The sequence below is a fragment of the Euprymna scolopes genome, chromosome 9, assembly GCF_053919585.1.
Source record: "Euprymna scolopes isolate OS-2025 chromosome 9, ASM5391958v1, whole genome shotgun sequence".
NCBI classification, from domain to species: domain Eukaryota; kingdom Metazoa; phylum Mollusca; class Cephalopoda; order Sepiida; family Sepiolidae; genus Euprymna; species Euprymna scolopes.
The window spans coordinates 92,318,866-92,342,823 of record NC_136490.1 but is presented as its reverse complement, the minus strand read 5'-3'; positions in this window follow the sequence as shown (position 1 = coordinate 92,342,823).

The following is a 23,958-nucleotide window of genomic DNA, read 5'->3' as shown; positions in this document are numbered from 1 at the left end:
AATTCCCACTACTTATGTTTACTACGTTATAATCACTTTGTCTAATGTATACCCATTAACCCTTATCCTTGAGTGGCCTCCGGGCCTTGATAAGTGGTGATTCTCGTGTAATATATATATATATATATATATATATATTATGGGTCAGACTAACCTGATAATTAAAAACCGATTTCTGTATGGGGTATTCTTGTTTTAATTAATTAGGAATGAGGAGACGTATTTCTGGCCTGTAACATATATTACGGTCTAATAAAAACATACATGAAGCATACAAGTTTTTAGCACGTCAAATACACATACATATAACAGTGACATAAATGCAATTCATAAATTGGGAAAAAATGAAATTATTTAAGGTAAACTCAAAATTATGATGTGTATATGGTACTTCTGCAGTTAGCCTGCTATTTTTTAGATGTGATTTTCGAGGTGAATTCAATTTTTACGTTATTTTTTGTTTATTAAATTGATAGATAAATGTACAGAATAGTTTAAAAAAAAAATCTCCTTCAATCTTAAGAATTGTTCTCTAAATAATAAACTTATTATTAAGGCATTGTCCATAAATAATAGAAGTATATAATATAAATATATATGGAAAATGAAAGAAAAAATACCAAAATTATTTTAATATTAATCAATGGTTTATAACTATTTTAAGACTTTCTCAAGATGATCGATTTAAAGAAATAACATACAAGTACAATATTTGCAAATATTTGGTGCGTTGGTTTCTCTCTCTCTCTCTCTCTCTCTCTCTCTCTCTCTCTCTCTCTCTCTCTCTCTCTCTCTTTCTTTTTTTCTCTCTCTCTATCTATTTCTTTATCTATATGCCTATTGATTCATTTATCCACATGGAACGATTCTCATATTTTTTCCGATTCCGATACAATTACCAATTCTGATTCCGATTCTTTTCAAATCTCTAATTATTTAACTATAAGATTCTTATTTCCCCCAGATTTTCGTAAAAACACATGTTAAATATTCAGATATTTTCTTAAACGTCAAAATACACTTGTGGAGGATGATCTATCGATTTTAGCTTTACTGGTATATTTAAATCAATGAATATTTAATCTTTTATCGTAATTACCAGCAATGAAAGATTTTGGTTTAAACAAAATCAAATAAAGGTAGGCAATTAAATGAATCGTTTTGGTATCGGAAAATAGGCATCAATTTTTCCGATTCCGATACTGATTCTGATACCTCCAAATCCTCCGATTATTCTGATTCCTGATTCCGATTCCGATTAATCGTCCCAAGTATGCTGAAAAAAAAAAACAATAAAATTATGACATATTATATTATTTTCATTAACAATATATTTGAATTACGGACGTTTCTATGACGAAAGGAAAGTTTTATTTATCAAAGTCTCAATTTATCTCTACGGCAGCACACGGACGCATATGGCTATGTAGGGCGGAAAGTCGTATTAAGCATTAAATTTTATGAGCGCATATGTATCTCCATGTTTGATGGAGTCTTCATACCATTTCATCATAGTTACCAATTCCCTCAAAATGTGGTTAACCGCCATGAAGCAATCTTAACACTTATCTTCAAGTAGTTTCTAGGTCTTGATAAGTGAAGCCGTGGAGGTTTAAAATAATGGTTTTAATTTTTGGAAGGGATTTTTTTCCAGAAAAAAAGGGTAACCAGATATTAACTATCTGTTTTATCGATTTAATAAATGAACTTAATTTTCTCTATAAATACTTTAAAATAAACTACGATTATAAAATAATAGACATAGTATTATATTTTTATAATATTTTATTATTATTAGATCTTAACATTCAACTTAGACGTGCCTTTATTTGTGACGTGGTATTGTTTTCAAGTAGCAATCCCCTCTTTTTACAAGACAAAATGTCTTCGTGTTTAATCGAGTTATTCACGTAATAAATATGCAAGTCCAACTAGAAATGGTCGTCCCTTTTCTACTGTCTGAATTGCAGTTAAATATCGATCTATTGTCCATCATATCCGCAGAACTGCATATCAACGTAGTAAATCAAATAAGCATACCCCATACAGACATCCGGCTTAAATTATGAGGTTAGTCTAACCTACAAGCTATCTACAAGATTTATGGGTGTATAATTATATATACATACATACGAACAAATATATACATATACATACGTATGTATGTATATACACACATTTGTGTTTGTTTAAGAAATTAATAAAAGCAACTTATCTTCAAAGGACTATATACACACACACATGCACACACATTTATCTATATCTATTTGTAAATCTCTCTCTCTCTCTCTCTCTCTCTCTATATATATATATATATATATATATATATATATATATATATATATATATATATATATACACTAAAATTCGAATCCCAACCGATTGGTCAGCAATTTGGTAATATGGCTTCTATTTTTGCTTACATTCATCTTATTGATTGCTTAGAGGAAACAAAATATAAAATGAGAACATCATATTGTGTATTTTCTTATGCGTTACAATTTTCACAACCACTTGAACAATTTTTAATATTATATTATTTAAAAATATTCCAAAATAGCTACTCTTCAGACTGAAAAATATACTTATTACACATATATGAATACCCTCACAATCTTATTTTAAGAGATATATTAGTTGGACCTACCTCTCCGTCACTCTTATATTTTCTTTTTCTTTCTATTTTTTCGATAGCCTTCAAACTTATTAATCGCCCATTTTCGTATTTCTACTTTTTAAATGATATTTCAACTGATTACCTATTTTAAATCTAATTTTATCTTATGTGTGTTTTTTTTTAAATTTTAATAATTATTTTTCCCAATTTATTTATATATTTAATTGAGTTATTCCCCAAATACTAATGTACACTTTCAAATTCTAGTTTAAATTTAGATGTTCCAATATTTCTTTCTCAATTTACGATAGTTTCGTATAAACTTTGTTTACGTGTTATGATCTACTAATAAATATTTTCTGAACTTGTTATTTCTTAAAAAGTAACTGTAATTAAATGGTTAATTTAAATAGTATTAATTAAAACGTTCCTTTATCTCAGTTATGTCAATAATTTAAATTTAGTTATGTCCGCCATTTAAATTAAAAAATTTTCTTTTCAATTCTTATCATTAGCTAAGTGTTTTAGTTTATTTTTTCTTATCTTTCTATTCATTATCATTCGTGATATATTTACGTTCGTCAATATTTTTTCAATTAATCGAAAGTCCATGCATTCATATTATAATATTTTGACTTTAATATGTATTAATTACCTTTGGTTATTTATTAATTACATTTGTTTATTTATTAATTAAAAATGGGAGTGGGTATCGACTGACTGTCCGGTAGTATATATCAAAGTGGGGGTGTTAAATGGCTATTGATGCACTATAGCTCAGCTATGATTTCCAAGTACTATATATATATAATATATATATATATATATATATATATATATATATATATATATATATATATATATATATATGGGGGTAAAAAACAGGATATATGAAGACTCTAAGAAGCATTATTATTAAAATTAAAATTTTGAATAAACAAACTCTTTTGAAATAACATTAAGATTAATTAAAAAGTAATAATTTGTTCTTTTAAACTTGAAATATTTCTTATTAATTTCTGATAGAAAAATATCTAAAATATTCCACATCAGAGAAGGAAAGAGTTTATTGTTTGTTTGTTTTGAGTTTTTTCTTTAGGTAAAATGTCAGTGTCCTTATGTTGGTGTGTCAAGGTAGTTCTGGTGTTCTCGCATGCGATACTGTTGGAAAAACTCTTCAATTTGATTTGAGTAGTCGCTCTACTGTTATAATAATAGGCTCTGATTTTTTAGCCTAAAATAGTTGAATTTGAACGTGGTTTCAATTTGTGTTTTCAAAATTTCAAATTTTAATAATGATGTTTCAATGAGTTTTTGCTAGTTTTTATCCAGTGGATATTTGTTTAGTACCTTATATTCTCGGTCTTTTCACACTCGTTGACCTTTCACAACTGTTTCGTGTGGCGCCAGTTTATATCGATACTACCATTATCTGGGGAGGGACGTAGCTAACTTACAATTTGTGGTTTCAGTTTTATTGGTTCTATGTGGTGTTCCTTGATCTTTTTGTGTTACTTCTGTTGCAGTACCCATATGGCTAGTAAGCATTTGTAGCTCATGTGTGTTAGTTTCCGCATTCGATCGTTGTCCTTAATATTTCAGCTGTTTTCAGCGTCATCCTCTCGTATAGGTTCAGTCTTCCCCTTGCTTCTGATTTCTCCTAGCGTTTCTCAAAGTTTTTTTAGATTGTTCCCAGTGCTTTTGAATTTATTATTATCATTATTATTATTATTATTATTATTATTATTATTATTATTATTATTATTATTATTATTGTTATTATTATCATCAGCAGCAGCAGCAGAAGCTCACAAGAAGCTTTCACACAGGTCATGAAGGATCTTTCCTTGAAAACAACCTGTGGTGTTACCTGGAAGCTGAGTCTCAGATTTCCAGGTATTATTATTATTATTATTATTATTATTATTATTATTATTATTATTATTGTTATTATTATTGTTGTTGTTGTTATTATTATTATTGTTGTTGTTGTTGTTATTATTATTGTTGTTGTTATCATTATTGTTATTATTATTATTGTTGTTTTTATTATTATTATTATTGTTGTTGTTATTATCATTATTATTGTTGTTGTTATTGTTGTTATTATTATTATTATTGTTATTATTATTATTGTTATTATTATTGTTGTTGTTGTTTTTGTTGTTTTTATTGTTGTTGTTGTTGTTGTTTCTATTATTATTATTATTATTATTATTGTTATTATTATTATTGTTATTGTTATTGTTATTAATATTGTTGTTATTATTATTATTATTATGATTATTATTATTATTATTGTTATTATTATTATTGTTGTTATTATTATTATTGTTATCGTTATTATTTTTGTTGTTATTATTATTATTATTATTATTATTATTTTAGTTCAGTTCAGTTTCCTCTACAATTGTCTCTCTCTACACCTCTCTCTTTTTCTTTTCCTTTCTTTTTTTATTTTCATGCTACTCGTTTCTATTTTCTTTTTTCCACCTTCCTCTCTCGCTTATTATCTCTCTCTCTCCTTCTCTATCTATCTATCTATCTCTGTTTACTCATTAGCTGTTGTCTTCATATCTAATCGTTCACAAAGGGTAGAATAGCATTTATTTTTGACGAAAAAGCCTTGTTGAAGATTGAAAATTTACTAAAATTATTGGTGCAGATTAATTCACTTGTTTGTATTTTATTTAACCATCTTATTCTCGGCTATGTTTCAAAATGTTTCTTACTTTAGGATATTTCACTTCTTGCTTTCTTAATCTTTTTGAATCCCTATAAACTCTCATTAACTGTTTAATAACTTTTTATGCAAGTATGATTAATATGTTCCATGTTCCTCCCATTTCTCTGGCTAGTGCTTGCCTCGCTTTCCGTCTCCTTGATATTTACCATGCGGTATGTTAGGACAGCGAATTTATTTGTAGTTTCCTTTAATCCTTTAATTTTATTGCATATTTTGCAAACCTCTTTCTTCTGATGAGAAGAATTGCATTATTCGAAACTCCATGGAATAAGATATTTTTTGTTTATTTGTACACCTTGTCGGATAATTAAAATTTTGTAAACCTTTCTTACAATTTATAAGGTTTTTTTTTTTTATTTTATTAAAATTTTAAATAATAAGATTTTTCTGTTATATCTATCTGTATATATATACACACACTCGCGTGTGCACACACACACAGACACACACAGGCACACAGACACACACACACACACACACACACACACATATATATATATATAATGGTATGTATGTTCAAATTGAGCTGAATCAGAAAACTCTTTAAGTTAACTGAAAAGATCAAACATTAACTTACAAACAATAACACTTCGAGCAGCTAAGGTCTCTCTGTACAAAGGTTTGTCGGGATAACTTATTATGAGAATACTTCACCCTATAAGTAAACCTATAAATAACTGGGGGGGGGGGTTAAAAGGTAAAGTTAAGGTCTGAAACCGACTATCACTCAGAACTGAGCAGTCCTGGAACATAACTGAATGGAATAACTTTCCTTTATATGTGCAAAGATGTCGTTCGTGTATAATCTATCGTTATCATATTACTGAAAGCTCCAGTTCAAGCACGTGCTATCGTTTTTCAAGCCGGTCGATAATTACAGACTGTAGTCAGTCAATCTGATATGTTTGATGAGTAAATAAAAAGTGACCATCAGGTACCCAAATAATAAAATATATCTTCAAACATGTTTATATATATATATATATATATATGTATATATATATATATATATATATATATATATATATATATATATGTCTGTGAGTGTGCGTGTGTGTGCGTATAAGCACATATATATACATATAAATACATATATATAAACTCATGTATATATTCACATTTTATGCATACGTAAATTTTATGCATGCACATAAATATATAGATATGCATACACATAAATATATAGATACGTATACACATAAATATATAGATACATTTTTACGCATACTTGTGGCAAATGCTTGTGCTTATAATGATATTTTATTTACTCAAGTCAGGTAATTGATATTCCAGTAGTTAGGAGCGCCAACTATACATTCAACGGTCGAGTTTCGATCCTAGCATCGAGCTCGGATTGAAAAGCTGTAAAATCGTCTCCGTGGAATTTTTGCACCAGGTAGACATCAATAATAAATCCTGAGACACGAAGGTACAAGCAATGAACGTATCCAAGCAAGGAGACTGGATATCATTATATTCTGTTGGTGTAAAAATAATGTCGTCTTTTGACGTTCAACTTCAAAAAATCATAATTTCTTTCATAATAAACTTTATTAATCGAAATAAGAACGATTAGAATCGACATATTTTTGCCAACGAGAAACAAGTTTATTTATACCATTAGCATAAAAATCCGGAGTTCTGGAAGCGATGAAGTCATTGAAAGCCCATTCAGAATCATCTCGCCTTTTGAAGCATTTTTCGCACAGAAAGTTGTCGAGATGCTTGAAAAAGTGATTATCGGTGGGCGAGAGGCCGGTGAATATGGCGGATGAGGCAGAGTCTCGTCGGCCAATTCGTTCAGCTTTGGCAGAGTCAGTTGAGCAACATGCGGACGAGCGTTGTCATGGAGGAGAATTGGTCCTTCATATTGACCAATCTTGGGCACATACGTTGGTGCATTCCGTCAATTTGTCGGCAGTACTTCTCTACCATAATCGTTTCGCCCAGATTCAAAAAGCTGTGATAGATGAGATCGGCCGCAGACCACAAAAAAAGTTACCATAACCTTCGGGGAGTGTTGTGGAGCTTCTCCGGCATTCAACAACTGTGCCGAATATCGCCGGTTGTCGAAGAGGATCCACGTCTCGTCACACGTCACAATCCGCTCGAGAAATGGACCGTTTTTGTTGCGCAGAAGTAGCGTAGAAGACTCCTCCAAACCTCGTTCAATTCATGTGGCACTCATTTATCCAAATTTTTTTTTTTTTTACTTTCCTATTTGCTTTGCATGGCGAACGACTGTTGAGAGGTTGACGTCTAATTAAACAGCAACTTCTCGTATGGTTTTGCGAGGATCAGCTTCAATTAAATTCGTTATCAACCGCAGTCGGCCGGCCACGACCGTCTTTATCTACGCACTTCACAATGATATATAACATATATCATATTTTGCACGAAACTAATAGTTAACAAAAGGTAAAAATCCTGTTAGATCGTAGATTTCGCTGTCCTAGCATATCACATGGTGAATATCAAGGAGACGGAAAAACGAGGCAAGCACACGGAACTAGCCAGAGAAATGGGAGGAATATGGAACATTTAGAAAGTCAAGATAACATTAATAATCGTAAAAGCACTAGAAACAACAACAAAAATCGAAAACATAAAATGCCAGAAATTGAAATCAGAAGAATGGCTGAGAAGATAAAACGGGTAGCAATAATGTAAACGTCTAAAATTCTCAGGAAAATACTAGAATACGGAAACCAACTACTATAAACTGCGAACACTAATCATTAGCTTGGATTATGAAATAAATAAATGATGATGAAATAAATAAATGATGATGAAATAAAACAAATAAATAAAACAGAAGGAACATGACAACAGGGAACTATTACCTCCACACACTCACACACACACACACACACACACACACACACACACACACACACACACACGCACACACACAAAATGATGGTGTCTATATCAGATGGCGCTGTGAAAGAGTTGTGAATATTCATCAAATTTCAGTTTTTTTCGGATTTTAAAGAGTTTGAGGTGCGTAATATGACACAACCTCCTATTTTAAAATTCAAGTATTACAGAGTTTTATTAAATTTGATTTAGAGTCATAAGACACAGATTTAGTTTTAAAAAATTACATATCAATTTCTTTTTTAAAATCTTTTAAATCTTAGACATTTTATAGAATCAAAATCATATCTATTGTCATCAGAATTAGAATAAAGATTCTTTTGAATGATGAGCTTAATCTTTGCAAGAGCACTGGACTAATAGTGGTACGAAACTCTTCTATTCAGGGAATTCATTTTACCCGTTCTTGGACGAGTATTCTTATTTTTGTCAAGCTTTTAAAAAGTGCTCACGCATAATCGGGAAAATCAAAAGAGAGTAGAATCTTACATTTTTATGCTGAATCTCATTTTTTTTAATACAAACTCACCATTTTATGACACATGGTTGAATATGATTATATTTCTACAATAATAGTGATCAGTTCTTATACCGAACAGGCCATTAAGTGTCGATATAATATACACAATTAAACACGGTTTGTTTAAAGTGTTATTTTTTCTAATTACGTAAACATCTATATTGTAGCGTACTCTTTTCTTAATATTCGTCATTTTTGTTTGTGATTTTACCGAAATGTGTTTGGAGTAAACAACTTTAAATGCTCTAAATAATTATTTGCTCTAGTAATTTATTTACCTTTTACAAAAATTAGGGCAACTAACTCCAGATTAACTGCATACCCCAGCCAATCACCATAGAATAGTGGAAGCCTTAAAAACCACACCTGATCAATTGGGCACCTAACTCTCAAGAAGCAGGAAGTGTCTTAGCTTTTCTAACATGTACTTCCTCTCATGACGTAACTTCCAGTACACGTAGTACTAATTAAAACTGAAGGAAAACTAATAAAATATTCCACTTTTCTTAAACTAATATTATGTGGAATTTCTCAAGATCAAATGTCACTTATGTGCATTTATATCAAGATAGAACTTGCTTCGATTTTTACTTTCATTTGAAGTCTATTCGAATCTGTTTAATCTTGGGTATTGCTTTTTTAGTTGTCATATGAAATATTTACGATTAAATCGTTATAATCTATTCATAGTTTCTCTTTTAAATGTTATCGATTAAGCATGAAATTTTTAGATTGTGAAAAGAATTGTTTTTCTTTGAATTCATGTTCTAATTTAATTGAACAGTAAAACTTTCTTCGGAATTGTGAAAGTTTGTTGCACTTATGAGACAAACGCTTTGCATAAATGGCTATGTGTTTTATGTTTTTATTATAGAGGGATTAAATATGAATACTAAAAGTATAAATCAAAAAGTTATTGCAAAGACTAAGTACACACACACACACACACACACACACATATATATATATATATATATATATATATATATATATATATATATATATATAATTAAATATTTTTCAAAAGTATAATATATTAAAATATACCAACCAATGGCAATGTACATATACCAATAAAAATTAACTGAAGTAAATTGACTCAAATTTTAATTATCAGTTTCTGTAGTCTAGCATTCATATATATTTTCAAAACCAAGTTTACAAGGAAAAGAATTTTACATCATAATGTGTATTTTTCAAGAGTATTACAATTGTTTCAACACGATCCGGACAATTTTGAACTTTATGTTTTTCAAAAATATTTTTTGGAGTGCTCTATTTTTTTATTTCTTTTTTTTTAGGATTTAAATTTCGATAAATTGTTTACCTTTAGTCTCAGATGTGTTTTTACCTAATTATTTTTTTTCTAAATTATTTTTTAAATTTATTTGTTATATATATATATATATATATATATATATATATATATATATATATATATTCTACTTTAACTAATAATTATTATATATTGTATTAATTGGGTTTTTAATTTTTTTAAGTATATAAGTACAAACTAATCGTATATAAATCAGGGTTATTGTGTTCGTATGCTTACACCCGATTCACAGGTGATAATTCTGTTTAAAATCTACGTTACTTATCTCCCTTTCATCCTTCCATTAACGGGGTTAATTAAGTTAAAATGAACGTCTTAATGTGTCGTTTCAGTAAAAGGACAGTAATTATGCCACTGCATATAACTTTGAAAACATATTTCCATCCTCTGTCAAACTCTTTTCCTGTTCTAGTCTGCCTTCGTATGTCTGTATTCTGCTGCTCAGATTATTTCTAAGTCCGAATTAATTTCATATTTATTTCAGTCTAGTTTGAAGAGGATTTTTTTACATAAATCTTGATTTTAATCATAATTAGATTCTCATTATTGTTCGATTCATTTATTTGTGAGGTTTTTATTATATATTTTTTATAGTTATTTGTTTGTTCCAAATTTCTCGTTCCTAACTTCAGAGTACTAAAATAATTTATGCTTGGAAACATTTACAAGTAATAATTGCTTTAAAGTACGTTATTATTATTTTTTACATAATTCCTTATTTATATCAAGATCTAATTTTCATCATTCTCCCATTCTGAATATCTTTCTCCAGCTTTAATTTTAGTTATGCCTTTTAATCCTACTGAACCATCTCATGCATGTCCTTTTTATTTTCGAATCTTTTTCCTTATAAAGTATATACTTCGAATTACATAATATTGTCCGAGTTTAGAAAGTACATATCTAGATCCATACGAACAATTTTGGACGACTTCCTGCATTCTGTATTATTATTTATCGGAGTACTGTTCTCATCTTGACCCGTGGCGCAGTGGTTAGAGTACTGGGAAAAATCAATTGTAAAAGTGAAGATTGAAGGTTCCATCCTCAGTGTGGGTGACCGAAATATACATTTGCGAATTACTTAGGACCTCTATCCAGTCATGGCTGATGGAACAAGAGTACGCTACCCCCGTGAAGTAAATAAAGGTTTCCGCCCGAAATTTCGTCCAAATTCCCGAGTTCGACAAGATAGACCTGAAGAAGGTCTGGGGTTATATCGACCGACACATTGTGAAAATCACACTCAAGATGAGAACAGTAGTCCGATGAATAATGATACATATAGCCAATCCTCATCTAAAAAATTCCGAAACGTAATTCCTGCATTCTGTTTAGTAAATTATCGTATGATATTATTCTATGATATTAATCCAGAGTACAAAGATTCCATCACTTGCATTTACTGGGTTTATATTTTTCCGCTTTACCTAATATGGATCATTTAATCGGAGTACTGTTCTCATGTTCTCTTCCGCGTTACTGCTACGTAATTCTCTTACCTACTTAGCAAGTGGTGTCCTATTAGATTCATTGCTAGGTATCCTGAAAGATGGTATATGGTCCTTGAATTTCTCCTAAAACTTGCATCAGTGGATTCTATGTTCATTATAATTCTAGTTCTTTCAATAAGAAAACATTATTACACAATATTTCAAAAACAAAGTTACTTTCTAAAGGGCATTCATTTGTGTTTCTACAATTACATAGTAATTCTTCACCAGTACTCTAGTTGATAGCACCACCTTCCCTAATTCACTTATTTATTTTCGCATTATTGGAACCTATTATATTTGTAGTTAAGTTACTTCATCCACTCATTTCAAATCCATCTATCGTTTACTCTTAAATAAATCGCATTCCCCGAGTTCATCGTAAACTAGCCGGCCTATATGTGCTACAACATGACACGCAACAGAAAAGTTTGTCAATCCCAATTAATTTGCATAGTTTAATTCCATTTGTATTTTTTTAAAATTTTAACCAGTTATCAGTTATTTTATTTAATTGTACTTATTTTAATGTCTTTTTTTAATCTATCGTTTTTATTTGGGTCTTTAATTTATAACTAATTAATAAGCTTCTGTTTCCATGCATCTCTGATTCGTCTTACAGACCGGAAAAACTGTATTTCTACCTGTTGTGAGAAGGGAACCAATGTTAGTTTTTTTGTTGTCTTTGGAAAGTAAAATGAAAACTTATTCTAAGCAAAAACTTTTATATATATATATACATATATAACAGGAAAGTTGGAACCCAGGATAATGTTTAGAAATGATTCACCAAAGAACACAAAGCCGGTACAAAATGGGATCGGTAGTCAGTTGGAAGTAGCCGATTTAGAAAATCAATTTATACTTATCAGTAAATCTTAGACAAAAAAAAACGGACATGCGATTTCGATTTTGAGTCAGAGTTAATTTTAGGGCATTTTTTAGTTTGAGCCAGTTTTCAGCTCTGAGCAGATCGAGCAGAGGTTTATAGACTCGAAATAAACTGACTTCAAACTTATGATGTTCAACAGATAAATTATCTCAATTGAATCTTATTTGATAAACTGAAACTAAATTATGATGTGGACGTTAGGATTTGGAGGGTCGTTTTCCTCGATGTTATCAAAGCAGAACTAGTTTATATACTATTTATCCGAGTTGTGTTTTCTTTTGTGAGTTTGCATTGTTTTATTTTTTTATACTTGTAATCCAGTGTTCGTCTCTTGGCAGTAGACGACACGGACAGACCAATAAAGAGATAAAAACGAATAGAAAACTACAGCAAGCAACGTTGAGGTCAGCGGTTGTCGAGATGGAGGAGGGCATGGTTTTACAATTGGTGATGTAACTAAGGATCCATCCTAACAACGGCCCTGTCGGTGGGGCATTAAAATACGGCGACTCCCTCCCTGCAGAGGGTAAAAGTCCCTCAATGGGGGTCCTGGATATCACCTTAAACTATATCCAGTGGTGAGGCCCCAGCTTGTGGGCTTTGGGGAGTGTGGAGCCACCCTTTAATTACCATTGCTCCAAGGTCCACTCTGACCCGGAGTGGTAGTACCTGTTAGGGTCCCAACTATGGGTTAAATAGAAACTGATGTGAAAACAACAAATATATTCAATTAAAAAGAAATTTCCTCAAAATCTTTGGATTCGGCATTAAATAACCGGAAAAGGGTTGATATGCCGTAAAACAAAAACAACCAACCAACCATCCTAACAAGTAGAGAGAAAGATATAAACAAACCAAGATCACACTGACGATATAGAAAATAAAAAAGAAAATCACAACATGCAGCATTAGGCTCAGCGATTGTCGGGGGAGGGGCACATTGTTTCACCGCAGTAGACCCTTCAATTTCAGACGCAATGTGTCTTGTTTGGGATGAATTTAAATAAACAAGAAATATAATCTCTGAAGCTGTTGTCTTTAACTTTCTTATTTGTATTTTATATGCTGAGCTTTCAACAAAAATTCAGTCCTCTTTTAGAGATTTTGTGAACATATGTATGTAATCTAATCAAATACAAACAGAGCACATGAAATAATATATTTTTATTATTGAACAAATAAAATTAATCTGAAGATTGTTTGACGTAATTAAGTCTGAATCACATATAAATACGAGTATATAAAAACACAGAGGAACCCATTTAAAGGTAGCTTAAATACTACGTAACCTCTGACCCCGTCCAAGTCACAATGGTCGTGACCGTCTTTTCTCTAGGAGTTCTCTACAGGATTCTTCTGCGCCACAGGCCTCGTTTATCGGGTTGATATGCCGGCTTCAGCTGAAAATAATTAGTTTCTCATGCAAGCAAAAGAAGACAAACTCAGATATCTCTGTTCTACTCAATTAATTCAAACGAAATTTGCAAAGTGTGATATATACTTATATACAATTGTTCAGTTCAATTTCATACAAAATACTTTTGAATCTTATTCTCCGTGGTATACGGTGACGACTGTCGAGGAGAGAGGTGCGTCGGCGTCTCTTTGATTAGTGTTAAATTCTCCCTAGATCCAGCTCAACTCTGAGATTTTTGGCGCGAGCATTCGCTTATATTGGAAGGTGATAGGGTAGGTATGGTCGCTTACCAGACCAATCACCAATCAGCACGTCATTCCGGGAACTCCCGATCTAATGCGTGTGCGCTAGTGAATCTGCGAATGTTCGCAGGTTTCAGTTCCCACGGACAGAGAGGTCAATCCTTTGAGCTCTCGTCTGTCCCCAGAATCGAAATCATATTCGTGATGATCTCAAAACGCCATCGGATTTGTCACTTTTCCCCAGCAATAAAAAGTATACGTCTGTTTTACAAAACACAATAAATTCATAACTTAACTCTTCCTTTCATTGAGATTACCCGCCGCTACCCAGGCACCCAATAATGCTTAACAGTTAATAACAGCATAGTTGTCCGACCTTACTCAGTGTTTCGGGGGTCTTAGTCTCCCCCCCCCTCCTAGTGGGGAGCTCTACTGCTCCCAGAGGCGGTCACGCCACACTAAACAGTTGTGTCTTCACATTATCGAAAGAACATGTTTTGCGCCAGTGTGATATTGTCGTCTATATAATTTATAGTTTCCACTTTTACAAAATGTGTACCATAGTATATACACGCTGATAACAGTGTTTTTTGTAATCAAATAACAACTTGTTAAATTAACAAAGTTTTATTTACATTTCACGATAGTGTAACAATTGAGAGAATTCGGAATAGTATAGGTGTTGTATGTGATTATTATGATGACGGTAGATTGTCGACTGGCTTCTCTCTCGCTGTCTTCTGTCTGGCTGACTGCCTTTGTTTTGACTTATATTTACGTAACTCACATTCCCTGATCGGTATTGAATTGTTTGCTTATTTTGACCTTTGATTTGAAATTTCGGATGTTTATTATTCTGCCTTTTAGCCATTCCAACCCAGTTAAAATATTTTCTCTCATTGTTTCATGATCTCAATTCTTTGATCGGAATATAGGGTTGACGTCCTTGCCAGCAATCCGATTTACATCTGGTTTTGCTCGAATTCGATATTTTCCGGTGTTGTCCGTCACCTAAATAACACCAGTTCCTAACCATATTGAATGCAACACTTAGCTGATGTTTTTGTTTTTGGAATAATTGGATGAGACAAACGATAAATAAAATATACCTGTATCAAAAAAACAACATATACAGCATAGGATACACAAAATATCGTGTAAAAGTTTGGAAAGTGTGGGCTACTTTTAAATGGGCCATAATTATGTTTCAAAATGCAAAAGCCTAATTTATAAGCAATTACATGACTGAATACCGAGGTTTGATCCACAAGGTCAATATGCTTGCTTGAAAGGGCCACGCCGATGAATCTCTAATTTTTCCTGCATCATATCAATCAAAAAGTTGGGTGACGTAGGTAAGACGTTGGACCTTTACCATCAATGATAACTGAAGGTTTAAGCTTGAAGTCAATGCATGTGAGGTTTAAGCTTGAAGTAAACGCGGTTGGAGCGATGAATGCGGTAATGCGCCTGGAGCGCTACATGGTTTGTTTTCAATTCTAGCTAATGAAAATGAAAAAAAAAAATGAAACGAAAACGAAACTGTTATACTAATTCTATGCGGGTTTAACCGGCTTCCTTCCAAAGAGAAAGTTACATCGAAGTATGAAATTAACAAGCGGTTCCAAGGGATATGCGACACTGGGATATGATGACGTTAGGCTTATGCAACTCTTGCATACTTTATTTTTTGTTTTCGTATACTTTGTTTTTGCGACTCCTATATACAGTGCCTGATATTCCCATATTTGTAACTCATCTAATATACTCAAATGTGTCTAACCAGGCTTAACCTTGCTTCGTTTCGGTGATAAAACGTGTGTATATTCTAACTGATGACACTCACGTCGTTTTTTAACTTTTGAAATAAGTACTATATATATAATAGAGAATTGATTCTTTAATAAGAATGTGCATGAATACAAATATATTTAAGCGTATTTTATGATCGCCAACTTATAGTATATTTGCTTTCTCAGATGAGAGCATGCTGATATGGTAAAAACCAAAACGGTATTTACGTAGTGTTACATGAAAGGGCTGTCCCCTTCTCATGTAAGACTAGATAAGTGACAATTATATTAGTAAAAGGCTAGAATCGAACCCTATAGGCAAGTGAGTAATTGAAATCCTGGGAATGCAATCCATTGTTAATTCTTTTAGAAATAGTTAAATATTATTTTTGTCGTAAAAAGCGATTATCCATTCTTTTAGAATAACTGGATATTAAATATATCAGTTAAAAGAATAGACAATACGAATGAAAAAATATTGTTTAAAAATAGGTTAGTTATTAAACAATTAGAATTCAGAATTCTTTGTTTGCTAAAAGTCTGTTTGGACAGACATATGTAAATCCACGTGAAAGTTAGTCACGTTGGGAACCACACTTCTCCTTTGTTTATGACAAAGGAGATTTTTCAACATATGAATCGAGGGTTCGAAGTTAGGAGGTTGATTAAGATCAGATAATCAGAGAATTTATTTAGCCCGTCGGCCCCGGCCTTGGCATTATCTACTGTCAAGGCCTCATTTGGGAGTCCAAAAGACTCAGGCACCAGGGCTAAGATCAGATATTCAGAGATCACACATGGTGATAGAGTCAGTTGGAGAGTGAGAACCCCTTAGAGGCGAAGGGTAGACCATGTACTTATACAAGTTTGAATTCCTGACTTTATCAATCGGCCGACAGATGAATAAAGAAATCACCATCAATAACTTGTCATTGTTTGTGTCGTGTCGTCTTTAGAACCGAAAAGGTTAATATATTTTGTATATTCATCTATAAACGAACTCTTGTATAACCCTTACAAGTAATGTGCCTCCTTCATCATAAGTGAGGTATCTTCCCTCTACATGTGTTAACAAGAATCATCCCAATCTGTTAAAAATGTCTCCCCTCAGAATTGTCATCACCATCGTTATTCGTATATTATGAGTCCACGTTATATGTGTCCCAATACGATCCTCCTTCACCACATAACAGTTAATACACAATATTTTTCTTCCCTGAAAGGAACTGACACTTCTACAGAAACGGATTATAACACAGTATGCTTCTTATGAGTCATAATAGCTTTAAACTTGGCCAGAGCAACTTACAGTCAGTGAAAGTCCAAGGTTTGAACTTGGCTGGAAAAGACCATACTGATGAATCTTCAACAGACGTGTCTGTCGATGTTAGTATTTCTTTCTAATAGTATATATATATATATATATATATATATATTGTACGTGCATAAAAGTAAAATAAATACGTCTCATAAAAAATAAAGGCGATCCATTCATAAAGATATATGAATAGCAATAAGAGCTTATAGCTCTTAAAAACCGTTAAGGTAGCGGAAAAAAATTTAAAAAATAACAGCGTTTCGAAGTTGTTAATATCGCTAAAAAATGCCAACAACCAATATATATATATATATATATATATATATATATATATATATATAAGTAATATGATTCTCCAAATATCAAGCTTTCTCAGTTGGTCATTTATTACTTTTCAAAAGGTATCCAGTACAATATTGTTTTGTATTGTGACTAACAAGTCTACAAAATTATGTTATTGCTGCATATTTAGTCACGTACTCTTCAGATCTTTAACCTAAAAACACGATTTTGGACAACGTACACGGTTCATATAACCGACACACTCTGCCGTTCCTTCTCAGCTACGAAGATCATATATATATATATATATATATATATATATATATATATATATATATATATATATACAAAAAAACTTTAACGTTACGTAAGGAAACTGATTATATATATATATATATATATATATATATATATATATATATATATATATATATATATATATATATATATATATACAGTGATGATCATATTTATTGGCACGGTAAAATAAAAGTTAAATTTTGTCTAATAAATTCTAAAAAGGGGATTAAATTAAAGAAAATAACAAAGTATATTATGTATTTTTAACTGGCCTTTCCGATGCAGCAATCGGATTTTAGAAAAAATAAATAACAAAGGAACAACAAACATAATTGCAAAAAACCCTTGTTCAAAATTATTGGCACGATTTATTTAATAATCAATTGTATAGCCTTTGGCCTTGATTACCTTCCTCAGTCGCTTTTCATAGTTTACAACCAAGTTGTTGCACTCTTCAGTAGTAATTTTAGCCCACTCTTCCTGACAATAATCCTCCAATTGAATAAGATTCTTAGGCTTCCTTTGCATTACCCTCAATTTTAATGTTCTCCATAAATTTTCAATTGGATTAAGGTCTGGGCTTTGTGATGGCCACTCCAAAACATTAATATGATTGTCCTCAAGCCATTTCTTAGTCAGTTTAGCCGAATGTTTTGGGTCATTATCTTGCATGAACCACCAACGACGACCAAGTGAGAGCTCTTTAGCAGAGTCTTTCGGGTTTTCATCCAATATTTTAACATAATCTTCCTTTTTTATGCTACCTGTGACCTTAACAAGTCGCCCTGGTCCAGAGGCAGCAAAGGATCCCCAAAACATCAAACTGCCTCCACCGTGCTTCACTGTGGGTATGGTGTTCTTAGGCAGGAAAGCTTCGCCAGATTTTCTGTAAATATAAGACACTTTATTATGGCCAAATAACTCTATTTTCGTTTCGTCAGTCCATAGAACACGTTTCCAGAATGCAACATCTTTATCAATATGACGTTTTGCAAAGGCTAGCCTTGCTTTCAGGTGCATAGGCTTCAATAAGGGAGTCTTTCTCGGACGACATGCTTTTAAACCAGCTCTCTTCAAAACTCTACCAACTGTATGTCGAGATACATTCACTCCAGAGGTGTTCTGTTCATCAACAATCTCCTCAACAGAGATCCTTGGGTTTTGTTTTACTTGTCGAACAATTTTCCGTTCATCTCTTGGGGAAAGAATCCTTTTTCTCCCTCTACCCTCTAAACTCATAACGTGGCCTTGCGATTTGAACTTGTTTATTATGGCTCTAACAGTGGATTTGGGAAGGTTTAGCTTCTTTGAAATCTTATCATAGCCCTCCCCATTGGTATGGCATGCTACAACAAGCTTCCTGACGTCTTCGCTGTGTTCCTTAGTTTTAACCATGGCGATTGAAAATTATAATTTAGTCACTTAGTTTAAATAAATCGCTATCTAAAAATTATCTGAAAAAAATTATTCACTGAATTAGCGTTAAACAAGCATAATATGGCTATAAAAAAGTTCAGAAAGCACGTAAACCGGAAATTGATTGATATTATACTGATACTAAAAGAAAAACAAAGCCGTGCCAATAATTTTGAACAAGGGTTTTTTGCAATTATGTCTGTTGTTCCTTTGTTATTTATTTTTTCTAAAATCCGATTGCTGCATCGGAAAGGCCAGTTAAAAATACATAATATACTTTGTTATTTTCTTTAATTTAATCCCTTTTTTAGAATTTATTAGACACGTTAACACCAACGTTTTTTGTTGCAGTTCGATAGTGTGCGATAGAGCTCTCAATTTGACATCACGTACACTTTATTTATTCAGAGAAAAGCATTCCATGTTCCTTTAAAAAAACTAATTTATTTACAAAGAAATTGTTTCTGTCCATTTCATATGTATTTTCATGACATACAAAATATCACCGATATTCACGAGGAGGCTTCATTGGTGTATAAAATTCCGCAATCAGGCTAAAAAACAAAAACAAATTAAAATACGTCCAACATTCATTTAATTCGTACATTTCATAAAGACCCAAAGGAACACCTTGTTTCAGTCGAGAGAGAGAGAGAGAGAGAGAGAGAGAGAGGGAGAGAGAGAGACAGACAGAGAGGGGGTCTTAATACAATCGTTGTAAGCACGGTGATCTTCACAATTCAGTTGACCCGTAACGAAAGAAAGGACAAAACAACATATCTTTGTTATTATTATTATTATTTTGTGTTTTATCAGCTCAACGAAAAAAAAAAAAACAAATAAACAAATGAACAAAAAAAATTATGTTACAATTAAAAATCTTTTTAAAAAGTTATTTCAAGTGGACTGATGGGTGGAAAGTCGTTTTCTATCAATCAGGGAGCAATAGTTTCTTCGTTTTTATTTTTTTTATTTTTTATTTTTTATTTTTTTTAAAGGATGAGGGTTTTTTTTCCGGGAAGGGGAGGGAATTTCTTTAGTTTTGTTTTGTCCAAAAGTCTTTTTAAAACCAGCAAAAAATATTCACCAGAGGTTACGTTCCTTGTTTAGAGAATATGTTTTTTTTTGTATCATTTTCCCTTTTTTTTCTTTCTTTATTTTTTTTTCCTTACTGATGGTCGAGAAAAGATGCAGATATGAACTGATCATAAGACCAAAAAAAAAAAAAAGACAAAAGAAAAGAAAAAAGAAATAAAACAAATCTGAGGGGCGAAAAGTGAAAAAAATGTCTGCTTATATATATTTTTTTAGAATAGTATTTGTATATAAATAATTATATGTAATTAAACTTGTCATAATTTGTTTTTTGTTTTTATTATTTATTTTTTTCGTTTAATCATTTGCTCACACACACACACACACATTTATATTTGCGTTACAGAAAATCAGAAAAAAATTGTACCGTCGGTTTCAAATTCAAACAAAGGGGACCAATCTCTGGTCGCCTGTGTCAAACTTTTTAAGCCTTTGTTTAACAGATGTATATAAGATGAAGAGGGTCCGGTGAAGGAGGCCAATTTAGATTTGTTTCTTTGATCTTTTGTAGCACAAATCTCAATAAATATTACACTCTTATTTCGCTATTTGCTTAATAATAGTCGACCACTTTGATGGAATTTTTTCCTACGAACCTTACACACACACACACACATATATATATATATATATATATATATATATATATATATATATATATATATATATATATATATATATATATATGTAAGATTGTTTGAATTTTTTTTTTTTTTTATTGGCGATTAATTTCTTAATTTCGCTCCCTGAGCGATTTCTCTTATTATAAGAAAGGAGTTATTTGCCCTTTGTTTACATTTTTCTTTGCCCAAATCTTAGGACGTTTTGCTTACTTTTTCATTATTTAAATATTAATTAATAATTACTATTAGTAATTATGCATGTATATAGATGACTTAATTTTATGTATGTAGTAATTATTAATTAATAATTAATATATATATATATATACATATACCCATATATATATATGTATATACATATATATACATATTATTATTATTAATTAATATATATATACATATATATATACATATTATTATTATTAATTAATATATATATACATATATATATGTGTATATACATATATATGTGTATATACATATATATATATACATATATATATACATACATGTATACATATATACACATATATATACATATATATGCATGTATATATACACATATATATATACATATATATATATGTATATATATACATATATATACATATATGTATATATATATATGCATATATATATACATATATACGCCTAAAAAGCAACTACTTAAAAGAAAACAGTCTTTTATACATCAATCCCGAAACCGAGCTAAATCATGATTACAGACTTTTAGATGTATATCGACTGTTTCAAATCGAGCTTTATAAAAACATTTATAACATTTGACATCTAAACACTTCACTTTTCATACGTTTCATCGGAAATATTTTATAATGTTCCTCAACGATGTTATATATTTAAATAATACAAAAACAAATGTTTACCATACTAAAGAAACATCATAAAACATTTCTAATGAAATAATAAAATATATTATAACTGTATTACAGTTTTCAGATGCATCAGATTAATTTTTATAAAGCAATAATAAGTGCACTTATATTTATTGCAGTTTCAGAGGATTACCAATCACGAGAAGTGTATTGGAATGGTCTCTAACATTTGGCAGGAATCAACTTAATCAAAACAATGCCAGAAATAAGAGACCAATCGGGTGCATATTTGATAATTGGTAATGACATGAAACTGCAGCAAATGGTTCTGTTAAATTCATTTTTATTGTCTTTTATTAATATATATTTATAGGATGCCAAGTCCTTTGTATGTTCATAAATCTGTTGACATAATCTGGTTCTATTCTGCTTTTGAAATAGTTGTCTTCTTATATACAGTGTCGATAAAAAGAAAGTTCGCATTGTAATTTTTTTTAACTCCAAATTTAAGCTAAATTTAATGTGAATGTTTAAACAAACTATACCTCAGTCGATTCGCCTTTTATTCCTCTATAATTTTACCTGTTCATATTTGACTTTTAAATGAAATATTCTAGTGTTCACGCCAATCAAAAAAATAATTTCAAATTGAGAAGGCAAAAATAAAGTCAGCAACAACAAATTCGTTTAAAACCAGCTTAAACTATCGTCCCTAAATCAGTTTAAAATATCCACCAACAGGCAACAAAACATCTCTAATTGTAATTGCTGTTGTTCCAGGTTATACAACATAACGTTTAGTCCATATGCCACGACTTTCTCTTCGTGATTGTCAGGAGCTCATTAATCGCCACCTTTCTGGTTTATCCAATCGAGAAATTAGCCGCAGATTGAAATGTGATGAGAAAACGGTATGAAAGACTATGCAAAAGCACCAAAACACCGGCAGAGTTCATGATGCCCCTAAATCTGGTCATGATAGAGTTACTTCTTACAGGGAAGGCAATATTATCAAGATCCGCAGCCTAAGAAACAGATTTGGAACGGCTCCCCAAATCCAACAACAGTGCAATCTTATTTAAAAGTGCTCTCTTTCTACTGTCGAGAACAGATTAAAGGAATTTAATTTGCGAGGATATGCTGCAAGACGTAAGCCAATGATTTCTGTAAAGAACAGAAAGCATCGTCTGGACTTCGTCAGATGCAATGAAGATCATGACTCTTCATATTGGTCAAAAGTGCTTTTTAGCGACGAAAGCAAGTTCAATAGGCTAGGCAGTGATGGTAGACAGTACGTCCGTCGGATGAAAGACAAAGAATTTAATCCTAGGTGCTCAGTTTCAATGCTGCAAGGTGGTGAAGGTTCAGTTTTGGTGTGGGGCATTATTAGTACAATAGTACCAATGGTCCAGGGCCTATAGTTCGCTTGCAAGGTCGAATTAATTCGAGTAAGGACATTAATATGTTGACTGAGCATTTTTTACCCTACTTTGGTCGGAATGTAGATGATAATCCCATCTTCATGCAGGATAATACTCCCATTCACACAGTTGGCAATGTCAAGAGGTTCCTGGAAGAGCATGATATTCCGTGTTTGGATTGGCCTGCAAAATCTCCAGACCTCAATCATATCGAAAACGTATGGCATTACATCAAACAACAGCTATGCAATGATAAAATTTCAAATTTGGAAGTACTTTGGACAAAAATTAAAGAAAAGTGCGATGCCCTTCCTCGGAGTATTGCTACAGTAATGAGAAATGCAAGGAATTCCCTAAAGATATGCGGGCTGTCAAATTGCAGAAGGGCTATGCTACTAAATATTCGTTGTGTTCCTGTTGTATTTGTGCTGCATTTGTGCGGACTTTTCTTTCTCTCCTCAATGTGAAGTTACTTTTTTAAATTAACGTGAACGCTAGAATATTTCAATTAAAAGTGAAATATGAACAGGTAAAATTATAGAATAAAAGGCGAATCAAATGAGGTATAGTTTGTTTAAACAATTACGTTAAATTTAACTTAAATTTGCAGTTTTTGAAAAATATTACAAGTGCGGACGTTCTTTTTGCCGCCTTTATATATATATATATATATATATATATATATATATATATATATATATATATATGTATGTATTAGGTTGGTGCAAAAGATT